At 32.1% G+C, this 13,484-nt stretch overlaps 1 pseudogene; it reads left to right on the plus strand.

Moving 5' to 3' along the window:
* The first annotated feature begins 3,597 nt into the window (after positions 1-3,597).
* Positions 3,598-13,116, plus strand: LOC133799860 (casein kinase 1-like protein 10; annotated as a pseudogene).
* Positions 13,117-13,484: the final 368 nt, after the last annotated feature.

Consider the following 13,484-nt stretch of genomic DNA (forward strand, 5'->3'; position numbering starts at 1 on the left):
CATATCTCCTTATTCACATATTTGCTTTATGTGTTCTTGGTGGCGTTGGAAATCTTATTCAAAGACCTATGAAAACTTGTTTCACAAGAAAAGGCAAATTCAGACGTTTACTAAGTGATATTTAAGCAACAAGATTACACAAGCTAGAGTTATGGGATTTGAAATTCAAATGAATATATTTTAGAGCATTATGAAGTAACAAGTGGAAACATCTAGAAAATTCTTTTCACAACCTTATCACTATAATAAGAATGTTTTAGATTATTTTAGATCTCTCTCTCTTCTTCTCTCACCTCTCACTCTTTCCTCTTTCTTTCTCTCTTTCTTCTCTTTCGATTACTTTCCATGAACTAATTTTCTTTTTAGGGAGTTAATTGTTGTGGTTTTATGCCCTAATTGAAACTAAATTTCTTTGTAATCTCATTTTATTATCAATAAAAGAATAGAAATCATTTTTGACTTGGTCAATCACTTTGTTCACATGTTTTATTTTCATGATTATTTGTTAAATATAAACTTCTATTAAATCCCTAGCATATAGCAAATCATATTTATAGTAATGTAATCACAGTGGAATATAAATATGATTATATGTTCAAAAATAAGTTATACCTACGATTAGTCAGTGCACATGATTGACACTGACTTGCCAATCTTCGATATAATCTGTTTTAGTCATATCATATAGTTGACGACAGGATAATTCAATCTCAATTCTGAGTGGTTAGTATTCTAAATGGTTGTATTATTTGAGTTCTTTGACTTGTTCGTCACCAATATACCCTACGAACTAGCCCATACTTGCATCTTGCTGTAACACCCCGTGTTTAAGGCCCTGGGGGTAAACCTTAGTTTCAGGTAATTTAGTTCCCTATATTATGTATTATTTCAGGGGAACATTTTATGTTACAATAAGTTCGTGATGTTTTAATGCTAGCCATATTGTGATAAGTGCATTTCTTTTAGAAACCGAGACCTTTGGTCGTGGACCGAGTCAAAAACCCTAATCGGGTAAAAATCTTGAATTAATTAAATAGGAATACTATGGCATAAAAATATTAAGTTTTTCTAACAACTGGGACTTTATAGTCGAGCCAATAATTTTAAGAAAAATTGAATGATGTTTGAAATCCAATCAATCGGACTTAAGAATGAGAATTTCTTGCTCGGGCCTCTAAGGGCATTTTGGTCAATTTGATAAAATTACCAAAATTATGTGATATGTGACAAATTTTATTTTTGGGTCACATTTAATTTAATTAATTAAGCTTGGTGATATTTAAAAACTATAGGGTAAAATTTTAGGGAATTTTAGATAAGTATAATTATCAAAGGGCCCTTGAGTGTCTACGGAGAGATGTAAAAATGAGCAAGGGCATAAATATCTTTTCCAAGGGAGGAGAGAGGGTGTAGTGAGCGACAAAACTATGCCTAGGGCTCTCAAGAGCCTAGAACATCTAACCTAGGGAAATGTAAGAGCCTTACCCACTCATTGGCATAGCCCTAATCATTTCTCTCTTACACTTCCAATTATTTTTTATTTAAATTTCCTTTTGCCTCAAGAAAACAAAAACAACCTCTTCCATTTCCTCTCCCCAAAACCGAAGCCCTAGACTCTCTACTCTCCGTTGCTGCAAGTTTTCTCTCCATGAGCCAAGAGTACTCATTTCCCCATTGAAGGAGGGAGAAGCTCAAGATCACACTTGGGTAGAGGTTCAAGAAAGGCTTGTACGGGTAGGATCTCAAGGATTTATCACTTTGGTAATCAAGTGAAAGCAAGGTAAGAAATTTTTGTAGTTGCATGTTTTCTCCCTCATCTAAGTTTTCTACCCTAATCCTATTTTAAAAAATTTCATGTGGAACGTAGGGCTTGGCTTTGAGAGTGCAAAGTGCAAGGGGGAGTTTGAGGAAGCTAAGGAAAACACATCTCCAAGCTAAAACTATCAAAGGTAGAAATTTATGGTTGTTCTTGAGTTTTGTGATTTATGTAGGTAGATCTGGTTCTATACGTTATTTTAATGGTTTTTGAAGTTAATTTTATGCTTAAGGTTGAAGTGGTGTGATTTGATGATTTTAATGCATGCATCTGGCTAGGGTTATGCTAGAAATGCTTATTGTTGTTAGGTTGTGTAAAAATGCATGCTGCCAAAATTTCGTGGTCTGGCTTCCAACGGATCAGATCACACTCTACTACCTCTGATTGTGAAAATTATTTATGTGGTTGCATATTTATTTATGAGTACTTGATGATAGGCTTTGGAAAATCATAAAAAGGTATTTTTAAACCCAAGTTATACATGTTTTGGCATTTTGATGTAAATCTGGAAGATATCTAGGCAGCATGCACTGCCCAGATTGTTTTTACTTTTGGATGGGTTTTACTAATCAAAAAGCTATTAAATTTAGTAGGATATTATTTTAAGCATTTATAAGGGTCACTGTAAAATTTTAGAGGAAAATGTGTTAAGTGATAAGAGATATTAGTTTTCAAAGTTTTCCCTAGAATATGGAAACAAAACTTCTCGGCAGCAAGAACTGTCCAGATTTCTTTGAAAATTTTGATTTATTTTATTATTCCAAAAATTTTGAAATTTTTAAGGAAGATAATCTACGCATATTTAAATATCCTTGTAAATTTTCAGAAAGAAATGGGCTATGGTGTAACAGAAATGAATTTTCAAAGTTACTATAAAATCTGGGAAAAACTTCTAGGCAGCAGGAACTACCCAGATTGTTTTAAAAATTTGAATGGGTTTTGGCATCCCAATTTTTTTTAAGTGAATTAGTTAAGATGTGTACAGGGATTCATGTAAGATATTAGAGAAAAATGTGTCACGGTTTAAAAGAAATAATTTTTCTAAGTTGCCCTAAAAATTGAAAAGTAGTAATTTCGAACCTTAACGAAAAGATGATTTTTTACCATTTTATAAGTTAAGGGTCCAATTTCCCTTCTTTCAAAAATAGCATAAAAAGATATCATAGGTTAAGAGAACGAGATATCATTGTTAGATATTATTTGTAAAGGGTCAAAAAGTGGTATTTTGGTAAATGATAGAAAACAGTAAACTTTCGTAAGAGCACGACAAGTTGGTATTTTCTTTTAAAGATATAAGTTGAGTAGAACATGTTTTTTCTAAAACTAAAATACGAGTTATCCAATAAGAGAGTTCTTTATTTAAATAATATTAAAATGCACAGCACGGAGAGCGTGTTGCGATGAGGCCAATTTTCTTATGATGCCGTGAAGACTGAAACGAAATCTGGTCTTATAGACTATGAAGTGTATAAGAGGCTATAGTATAGAGTCTCTAAGAATTTATTTCATGTAGCTATCGTGGAATATTAGCTATAAGAATATGCCATAGTTTAATCCGAGTCACTGTGTGATTTCACTAAAATGTTATCTAAGTGGGAAGACTCGCTTCGGGATAGTAGATTTCCACAAGCAAGCGCTAAGGAATCCAGGTAAGAAAACTTATGATTTTTTTGGCTACAACATGATCATGACTAATTTTGATAACTAAGATATAAGCTAATAGTTAGAACTAGTCTTATAAGGTTTACTCAAGATCGCGGTCCTAGAGGGTTCGCATACTCATGACTAAGGTAAGTAGTCCAGCTAGCTACCGTGACGACTATGAACTCCAACTAGCCAATGGGAACTAACTAAGAAACTGGTTCACCACCGGTGACTATGTAACTAAGGTCGGTTAGGCACTGCAACATGTTGGAAATTTGGTTTAACACACATGATATAAGAGTCTGGTTAAACTCTATGACGCATAAGTAAGTTGATTCCGGGCCACTGGTGACTATGTAACTAAGGTCGGTTGGCCACTACAACATGTAAGAAGTCTGGTTTAACACCCGTGACATAAGAGTCTGGTTAATCTCTGTGACACATAAGTAAGTTGATGCCGGAATCAAATCTATCAGACTAAGAGAGTATGTCGAATCCTTCTAGGAGTCTGGGTAACTAGTGTAACTAGTTTACAACTGTCGACACTATGGTAAGATATGTGAAGTTATATTTGATTGTTCGTACGGAACCCTAGGAGAGTATGTATGTCAAGATAAATGACTAAGTATGTATGTTAATATGAATGAGTAAGTAAGTATATACGTTACCATTAAGACTGTATGTATGCTCTGGGATCTTCTGCGTGTAGGAGTATTTTCAGGATATGAGTTCCGGTTATGAGGCATGACCATAAGTTTGCCAGAAGGTTGGCACATTCTTAAATTGTATGTTAGGGTTCGGTTTCACCAGAATCTGATTCTTTGTTTGTTATCTGCCTAGTTACAGTTGGTTTAAGTTATTGCTCTGTTTATGAGGATATTGATGGACTCAAAATGGGTATGTTTTAAATATTTATATCGCAAGCACACGAATCATTCATATAGAATAGTGATCGTGTAAGCAAGGATGTCGAACCCAAATGAGTTGTCTAAATAAAAAAGAAAACTATTTTGATGTCATGAACATAAAATAAAATATTTAAAATAAAGCTATTTAAGAGAATAAAAATAAACCAATTATGATTTGAAAATAAATTGTAAATGAAAGATTATTAAGATACTAGAATCCACAAAAATGTAAGTTTAATAATACTTATTAGTATATTGATTCCCAAGTTTAAGTGATAGGTAAAATAAGTCAAACTATAATTTTCCAAATAGATTTATAATTTTAAGCACAAATTATTTATAAAAAGATAGCATTTTTCTTCACTTTTAAAAAAAAAAATATTATTTCAAAGTATTTAATGTGAATCAATTTAATGAAGCAACAAAAAATCAAATAACATTATTTATAAGGCAAAACATAAAAATTTTGTTCTAAGCATTGTATGTGTACAATTTAATGACACATCTTACACAAAGAATATTATGTATTGCAAAATGAAGAACAAAGTGAAATATTATCTAACAATCCAAAATACGAGGTATTAAAGATGAAAGACATATATGAAGAAGAAAAATCCATAAACTTTGTTGCATTACAAGGGAAATCAACATACAACATAAATATTATCTAGTTACAAGTTGCTTCATCATGATCTTAATAATTTTATGAAAAAGATTAGAAGGACATAACTAGAATAGAAATTACAAACAAAAATAGGAAAATTTGGAGGTGGAACCCCCAAATTCTTCCTCTAAAAACACATAGAAAAATTACCAAAACGAAAAAAAGATGAAGAGGATAGAGTGGTCTTGAAAGTATAGAAATTATGTACTGTAACCTCCTCCTCCGAAATAAGCACCCAAATCCCCTATTTATAGCCAAAAAAAGTGTTTAAAAAAATCAATTTAAATTAATTAAATTGATTAAACTAAATTTGAAATGAAGAATAATATGCCATATAGGGGTAAATTTTAGGTGTAATGATGATTTTAGGGTAAAATGTGTAGAAAAGTTTGGGTAAAAATGGGGCATTTTTGAACAAGGGGACAACGAGACAAGGGGACAAATTGGGCTCAAGGAGAAGGGGAAGGTGGCTGGTTGGGTGGCTGTTGGGCTCGGGCCTGGGGTGATTCGTAGGCCCACGTGGGCTGGTGGAGCTTAGCTGAAGGCTGGGCCGAAGGGTGCAAGCAGGCCCAAAGGTGGCTGGAGTGGCTTCGGTTGAGCCTTGTGGTAAGGTGGGCCCAAAGGTGGCTAATGGCTGGGCAGGTGCGTGGTGGGCTGCAGGATGGAGGTCTGGCTAGTGGCGTGGGCCTAGTGCTTAGGCAGGTGAGGCCCAGTGGGCTGTTGAAGGCATCATGTCATTGTCCTTTGCTTTTCTCTCAAAAATGCCATTTTTTTTCTTCATTTTTCTTGTTTTTCAAGAGGAAATAAAATACAACAATTTTCCTATAAAATAAACATAAATTTCATGAAAATATTAATTAAAACTTAATTTACTTAAACATTTAAGCTCAAAAGTTCATATATTTACTTCTAACTTAACAATACTAATTTCAAATAATTAAACTACAACATATTAGAATAAAATATCTATAAAAACATATAAAAAAAAAATTACAATAAGATTAATAAATTCAAAATTCCTTAAAAACTTAATAAATCAATTAAAAACTCAAGAACTTAAGAATTTTACACTAATTAGTTTATAAGTAGTGGTAAAATAACTCTATTTTGTAGAGTTATCCCACCCCAAACATAATATTTTGCTAGTCCTCAAGCAAAAAAAAATTTAAACGCACGATTTTTTTTAACGGTGATATCTTAAGTATTTCCTGAAGAATTGCTCAAAGATAATAGTTCTCAAAAAAATTATGAATATAGATTAAACTTATCAAATAATCTATCTTGATTTCTAAGAAGATTTAAGCAATATTATTTTTCATATAAACTTATAAGAGATAGAAGTGTTATATTATGAAAAATATATTAAAAAAAATCTTAGAGAAATATTCATATTTTTAAGAGAACTATAATTAAAAAAAAATATCACCCATTTTTTATAAAATTTTACAACAAATGAAAAAAAGCATGCATAAACACCAAGAAAAACACATAAACACAAAGAAAAACACATACACACTACCTCCAAACTTAAATTAAACATTGTCCTCAATGTTTAATAAAATAGAAAAAATTAAGAACTACTCTCTTTGTTGTATGCTTCCTTGATTTGACTCCTTTGTTTTCTTCTCTTCTTTTCTTTTTGGGAAAGAAGTTTCTTTCAAGCTTTTTTGAATTTGAAAAACATGAAACATAACACACAACAACAATAAATACAAAATGAAATATGAAATGGAACATGAAAATATGGGTTGCCTCCTACAAAGCGCTTTAGTTTATAGTCTTTAGCTCGCACTACAACAGTTTTTAGTATATATTACATTAAAAAATGACACATATTTAAAAGTTTTATTAATAAGCAATTAAAAAAAACACGGCCCCATATGTGAAATTTCTTTTGGCGCCATATGAAATATAACTAGGCGCCAAATGAAAATAAGAGACACGGAAGCACACTGAAAACTAGTCTCAGCCACCGAACCCCTAAGCCTCATTGAATCCCTAATTTCTGGTTTCGTCTCTTTGCCTCTCTTTCTTTCTTTCGTCTCTTTGCCTCTCTTTGCTTCTCTTTGCTTCTCTTTCTTTCTGGTTTCTTAGTCTCTTTCTTTGCTTCTCAGCTTCTCTTTCTTGCTTCTCTTTCTTTCTCTTTTTTTTTTCGTCTACACAACCACGTTATTCTCCTCCACTCACTCTCATCTACACAACCACGTTATTCTCCTCCACTCACTCTCGTCTACACAACCACTCACTCACTAATTTTTGGTTTCGTCTCGTCATTCTCTGCCTCACGCGAGTCTCTGGAGCACACGACGTCGGTGAGAGCTTCCGAAGGACACAACGGAGGTCATTTTTCTGGTTGTCTCGTCTATCTCTGCCTCACATAATGATTCTCCCCTGCTGGAAGCAAGAACATCTTTGTGAGGTGAGTTTTTTTTATACAAATTTCATATAATCAATATATAAATCTAGGGTGAACTTCTAGGGTGATTTATAATCTGATTTCATTTTTTTATATTATATTCAAAGCTAGAGAAATAACAAAACCTGTGTGCATACAACACATATACATATATATAGTAGCATTTCTTTCTTTTAGATTAATGAGCAGGTAAACTTATATGCCATGAGCCATAGATTTCTTTGTGATGCAGAACAGAAAAAACAAAGAAAATGGCTAAAAATTCCTTAGTCCACTGTAGGATTGGTAATCCAAAGAAAAATTAACACATTTTGTCAATTTCTGTTAAGTTAGTTAGCTCAAATTGTAACTCTATATATTTCTCTAACCTATTCATCATAAAGGTTAAAAAAAAGATAGAGATTAGAGGTAGTGTTTTGGGAGAGTGAAACAGAGAGAGAAAGAGAGAAATTGTAACAGCCATTGTATGGCTTTGTGAGCTCGAGTGTGAGAGTTCTTGGGGATTTCTTTCTGTGTTGTTTCAAGAGGTGTACACTACAACTATTGGAGATTGTAATCAACTTGATTATAGTGGAGAAAACTCCTTGGGGGAGAGCTGGAGTAGGCCTTGAATTGAGGACCGAACCAGGATAAATCTCTTTGTTCTCTTGTTTTTACTTTTCTGTTGTTGCATTATGTTTGATTTCAGCTTGTGTTTTTTCTTTGATTTGTGTTTGATCAACCTTTAAATTGTTGAGTCTTGTGTAGTAGGATTACTACATCCACTTTTTCACATTTGTTGTTAAAATAACAATTACTGATCATTCTTTCCATTCATTTTTTTTATCTCAACACAGATAAGTATGGAATCTTGATAAGAAGAAAAAGACCAACAATAAACAGAAACAGTTTAGTCTCTCGTCAGTCTCTTCCATTGAGCCGCAAAAGCACACTTGACGACGCCTTTGCTGAAGCAAGAACCAAAAGGTAACCCACTGACATACATAAATTTTAAATACCATCCCAAGTATCTTCATGCACATTATTCAACACTTTTACCATCTTTATTGTTTGTACTTTCGGTTGTGCTAGTTCAAGTGAGAAAAATAGTGTTTGTGTGTGTGTGCATGAGCATGTGTTTTTATTCTCTTTCATTAAAGATAGTCCACTTATAATCAGGTGGTTGTGGGTGCATTCATCTCTTTTTTTATAGAAGTAAAATAACATATGAAATCTGTATCAGAAACCATGCAAATAAATCTCAATAGTTGAAGGGAGAATATATCAACAGATAAAAAGGACAAGATCAAAACTTTGATCAAATTATATCAGCCAAAAATCGCAATTTTCTGCATAAAAACATGAACAAAATAGTTAAAAATACATAACAATGAAGAAAAAAAAACCATAACAAGAAATTATACCCTAATATTAGCAGTAGCTGTAAACATTCGTACATATTCACATCAGAATGTCAACAACTTATGAAGCAACTCTGTAATGAAATCGTTTAAATGAAAATTGTTGCTATGAAAATTATGCATTAATTAAGATATTATCAACAATCAAAAACTTGTCTGTAATAAATAAAGCAATGGTTCTACACACATATTTCATCTCAAGAAGCAAAATTTCTGTTTGGTTGCTAAGAAAATATATGACAAAAAACTTGGATCCTACTGTCCTAGTTTCCGATCTCATAATTCTCATTAACCCAGAAATCAAAATTGAAACTTCACAATTCACTACACAAAATATCTTTAGAAAAAACAAAATTAGATACCATTTTGGAATATCTTTCTCAAATGTATAGATTAAGAAGAAGAAAAATATAGATTTTCAAATAAGAGAAGTTTTGGATCAGTTTAGCATTAGGTATTGATTGTTTGATGTTTTTTTTACTCATGGTTGTTGTTTCTATTTAATGGAAAAGGTTAAGGGGTTTGCGTTTGTATTTTTGTGCATGATTTGATCTATTTTTGTTGTTCTTAATCAGGTGGGCCCTTATATGTTTTAGTTGTGACTGTTTGTGTTTTCAGGTCTTTACTTAATCAGGTTGGCCTATGTTTTAGTTGTGGCTATTTTTGTTGTTCTTAATGAGGTTGGCCCTTATATATTTCATCTTTTAGGCCTGCCATTATATATTTCATTAACATATGAATCCAAGTTTTTTATGTACACATTTGTAAATTTAGCATTACTGGTCTTCATTGTTTCTAGTTTGTTTGAACTTGATTTATTAATAGAGCTCACCATGATGTTCATTTATTAATAGAACTTGATTTAATTTATGATATATGAAGTATGATTTATATGTAAACTAAGGTAATTGAGCCTGTCAATTTTGATTTTTTTTTTTTTTTGGTGTTGATTTATGGATTTGAAAGTTTAAAATCCTAAACCTCAAACATTTAATGGTCCGAATTTTCTCAAATTTTTTTTTCTTGCCATTTGCATGTTTAGTAAATTTTTTCTTCTATTTTATTAGTTATCTTTTTTCCTGAAATACTATGTTTTGCACACTACCTTTATGTATTTTTTTTGTAATGATGAAATGGAGATCATTGGCACTTGTCTAATTTAGGATACAACCAAATTGGATTGTGAGATTTTGGCCATTTGATAATTGAAAATTTGCTTCCAAATGCAAGCAATTTATGAAATTATTGAAACCTTCCGTTCTTATTTGATAATGACCAAGTGCTTAGCTCCAATTACTCAACATGGTATGTACTCAACTCAGTTTTTTATTTTGTTTCTTAGTCTTTGAGTTAATATAATATATGGCTTCAGTTTATTCTTTTTTCTTGCCTGACCTTTTATTTTCTTGAGTTCTTTGATTCCTTCCAGCTTTTCCTCTATTCTGAAGTTGTTTTCGAACTAAGAGAGATGAGTAGGTATTTAGCAACTTTATTTTATAATTTAATTTATATTAATAACAAGGAGGGAAAGAATCCATTGAGCGTTTCTGTGGCTGCCTAGTAACTTCCCCACCGCTGCTGGATTAGCTTCCTCTGCTGCTGGTTTAGCTTGTTTTGGTAATATAAAAATTTAAGTCTTTCTTCTTTTCATACAGATGTAGTGTTGTTTTAACCGTTTTTCTTCTAAAGTATAGTTAAAATAACCATAGTTTTGATTGTGTTTTCTAAAGTGCTAAAGTACCATTAACTTAATTTAAAATGTATGTTAAAGTGATCTTTGATTTATTTTTTATCATTATGCAACAAATTTTCATTACATGACTGGTTAAGTTTTATTATTTGACATAATTTTATGTTTTCTTGCATACTGGTTATTTATATTTTCAGCTTTATAATATGTTTGTTTTTTGTTTCTAGAACTTTTATAAATAAACCTTATATTTTCACATTATGGTTGTGTCAAGATCCTTTAAGTGGGCTTTAATTTATTGGTTTTGCTTAGATATTATTTCTTTGGTTTGTGCTATTTCTTTTGTTTTTAATAATTTCTTTTGCTGCAGTTGATGAAGGTAAGCCCTTTCCCCTTTAGTTTAGGTTTATTCTTGTTAATATTTGTATTGGTGTGCGATTTTTCTCCAACTGTTTTGTATGCTAAAAAATTAAATTGAACAGAATGGTTTAGACTTTAATAACTTTCTGGGTTGGTTTATGAGTTCTAGTAGATTTGTTTTTTTTTTTTTTGGCAAAATCAATAGACCTCGTGCTTTCAATATTCCATTTGGACTTTTGATACATCTGGAAACTACTTTTGATACATTTTTTGTGTTATTGTTGGTCTTTAATATTTTTTTTTTCAGTTTGCTAGTTACTTTCCCAACTTCTGGCCTTTGTGTTTTAAACTTTAGTTGTTATTTAACTTTTGTGAGTTGTAGTTTCTAAGAACAGAATTTCATATAAAGATTAACTAGGATAGTTGGAACCTTGGCTCTTGTGTTACAACACCTTAAATTTGAATTCATATTTTCATTGATTGTGATATTGGACACTAAACTTCCTAAACTTATGAACCTTTATGAATTGGAGTAGGGACAGCTTTATCCTTTTATGAGTCGCTTTCGTTAAGTTCACCTGACCTTGGTTATGCTATCTATCAAAGCTAGAATAATTAATTCACAGTTTGATGTTGGGACAGCCTAACACTCTATTTTTTAAATTTATTTTTAATCTTTATTGCAGGTATATATCATAGACTATGGTCTTGCGAAAAAGTATAGGGATCTTTAGACGCACAAGCACATTCCATACAGGTAACAGATATTTGAGAAATATTATGGTCTTAAGTAAAGTGGAAGGTGTTTATATCATGTGTAATGATTATCACTGTGCTGAGTTCTAACTTATAAATGTTAATATTAAATAACAAGCTTTTAGATTGGTTTGGGCAAACATTAGGGTGATACTTATGTGTTTCTCATTATCAATTTTGTGTTCTTTGATCCAAATCCGCTTCAACCTTCAAATTTCTGCTCATTATGTTAATTTATTGCTTTAGGGAAAACAAGAATCTCACAGGAACAGCTTGGTATGCAAGTGTTAACACTCACCTTGGAGTTGGTGAGCCATTTATAATTCATAATTAGAAAATATGTTATTTGATTCTACCTCTAATGCTTGAGACTTTTGGGCTTTATCTAATTGTGAATGTAATTATTATGCAGAGCAAAGCAGAAGAGATGATTTGGAGTCTCTTGGTTATGTGCTTATGTATTTTTTGAGGGGAAGGTTGGATACTTATGTGATATGCTGAAATCCATTTTCCTTTGTTTCATTGCTCTGTTTCACCATATTATTTACTTATTTTATTTTCTTTACTAGTCTTCCCTTGCAGGGATTAAAAGTAGGTACGAAAAAATAGAAATACGACAAAATCAGTGAAAAGAAGATGCTTACTCCCATAGAGGTATGATCTTAAGCTATTGCAAGTAGTGTAGGGTGAAGTTAGCATTTATAACTCTCATATGAGAATATGGTATTATTAGCTCATTACAGATGGTTGGTGGTGAATTTTTCAGCTCATTTAAATTGATACCATGTACTGTTATTTTTTAAAGTAAAGGCATGGGAGATACCGATATGCCTACTACTTTGGCAGGTTCTTTGTAAATCATATCCATCAGAATTTACATCGTACTTCCATTATTGTAGGTCATTACGGTTTGAAGACAAACCAGACTACTCATATCTGAAGAGGCTTTTTCGAGACTTATTTATTCGAGAAGGTTAATCATTAAAAGATTCTTGAGGCTTCAATTTCAAAGCGTTTGTCACCATTATGTTAGTGATGCATTGGACTTTTAAGATGATGGATCTTTTGAGAGTTAATCTTATCTGAGTGAGAATTTATTTTTTTCAGGGTATCAATTCGATTATGTATTTGATTGGACTATACTGAAATATCCACAGATTGGATCCAGTTCAAGAGCTCAGGTGTGTACATTATTTATTACATCTACAATACACTTGCAAAATTATTGATTGGAACTTGCATCCATGCCTTCTGTATACTCTCTCTTATCCATGTTTATTCTGTTTTCCCCCTTTTGTAGCAACCAAGTGGTAAACCGGTTCTAAATCCTGGGCCACTTGCAGAGAGAATAGAGAGACCTTCAGGTTTGTTCTTTTTTTTTTTCTTGGAAACATCCACCCTCGCTGCCCTAGTGGACATTGTTTGCACGTGTTTAGAAGCTCTATTATGTGGTCAGGGAATTTTTGAGCCTTTTTCTCCTTATTCAATGTTGAAGTTAAACTAATTGCTCATTGTTTTATGTTGGAATGTTCCATTAGTGGGACAGGAGATTCGAGGAAGATTCTTTGGTGCAGCTGAGGATTTTGCAAGAAGGAATAGCTCTGGGCATGGTTTGCATGGACACCATTCCAAACACAGAACTTTAGATGATGCACCATCATCAAAAGATGTGGTAAGTGTTTTGCAAGCACTGCAATGAGATTTTACAGATTTGATTTATGCAGATTTTAAGATGTCTTAGGCATGTCTAATATCTGAAGGGACATATTTTCATATCCAAATTAGAGCAGCCATAACCATTTAAAATCATTATCTTCTCTTTCAATCTTA

Source organism: Humulus lupulus, chromosome 9 (assembly GCF_963169125.1).
Source record: "Humulus lupulus chromosome 9, drHumLupu1.1, whole genome shotgun sequence".
Lineage (NCBI taxonomy): Eukaryota > Viridiplantae > Streptophyta > Magnoliopsida > Rosales > Cannabaceae > Humulus > Humulus lupulus.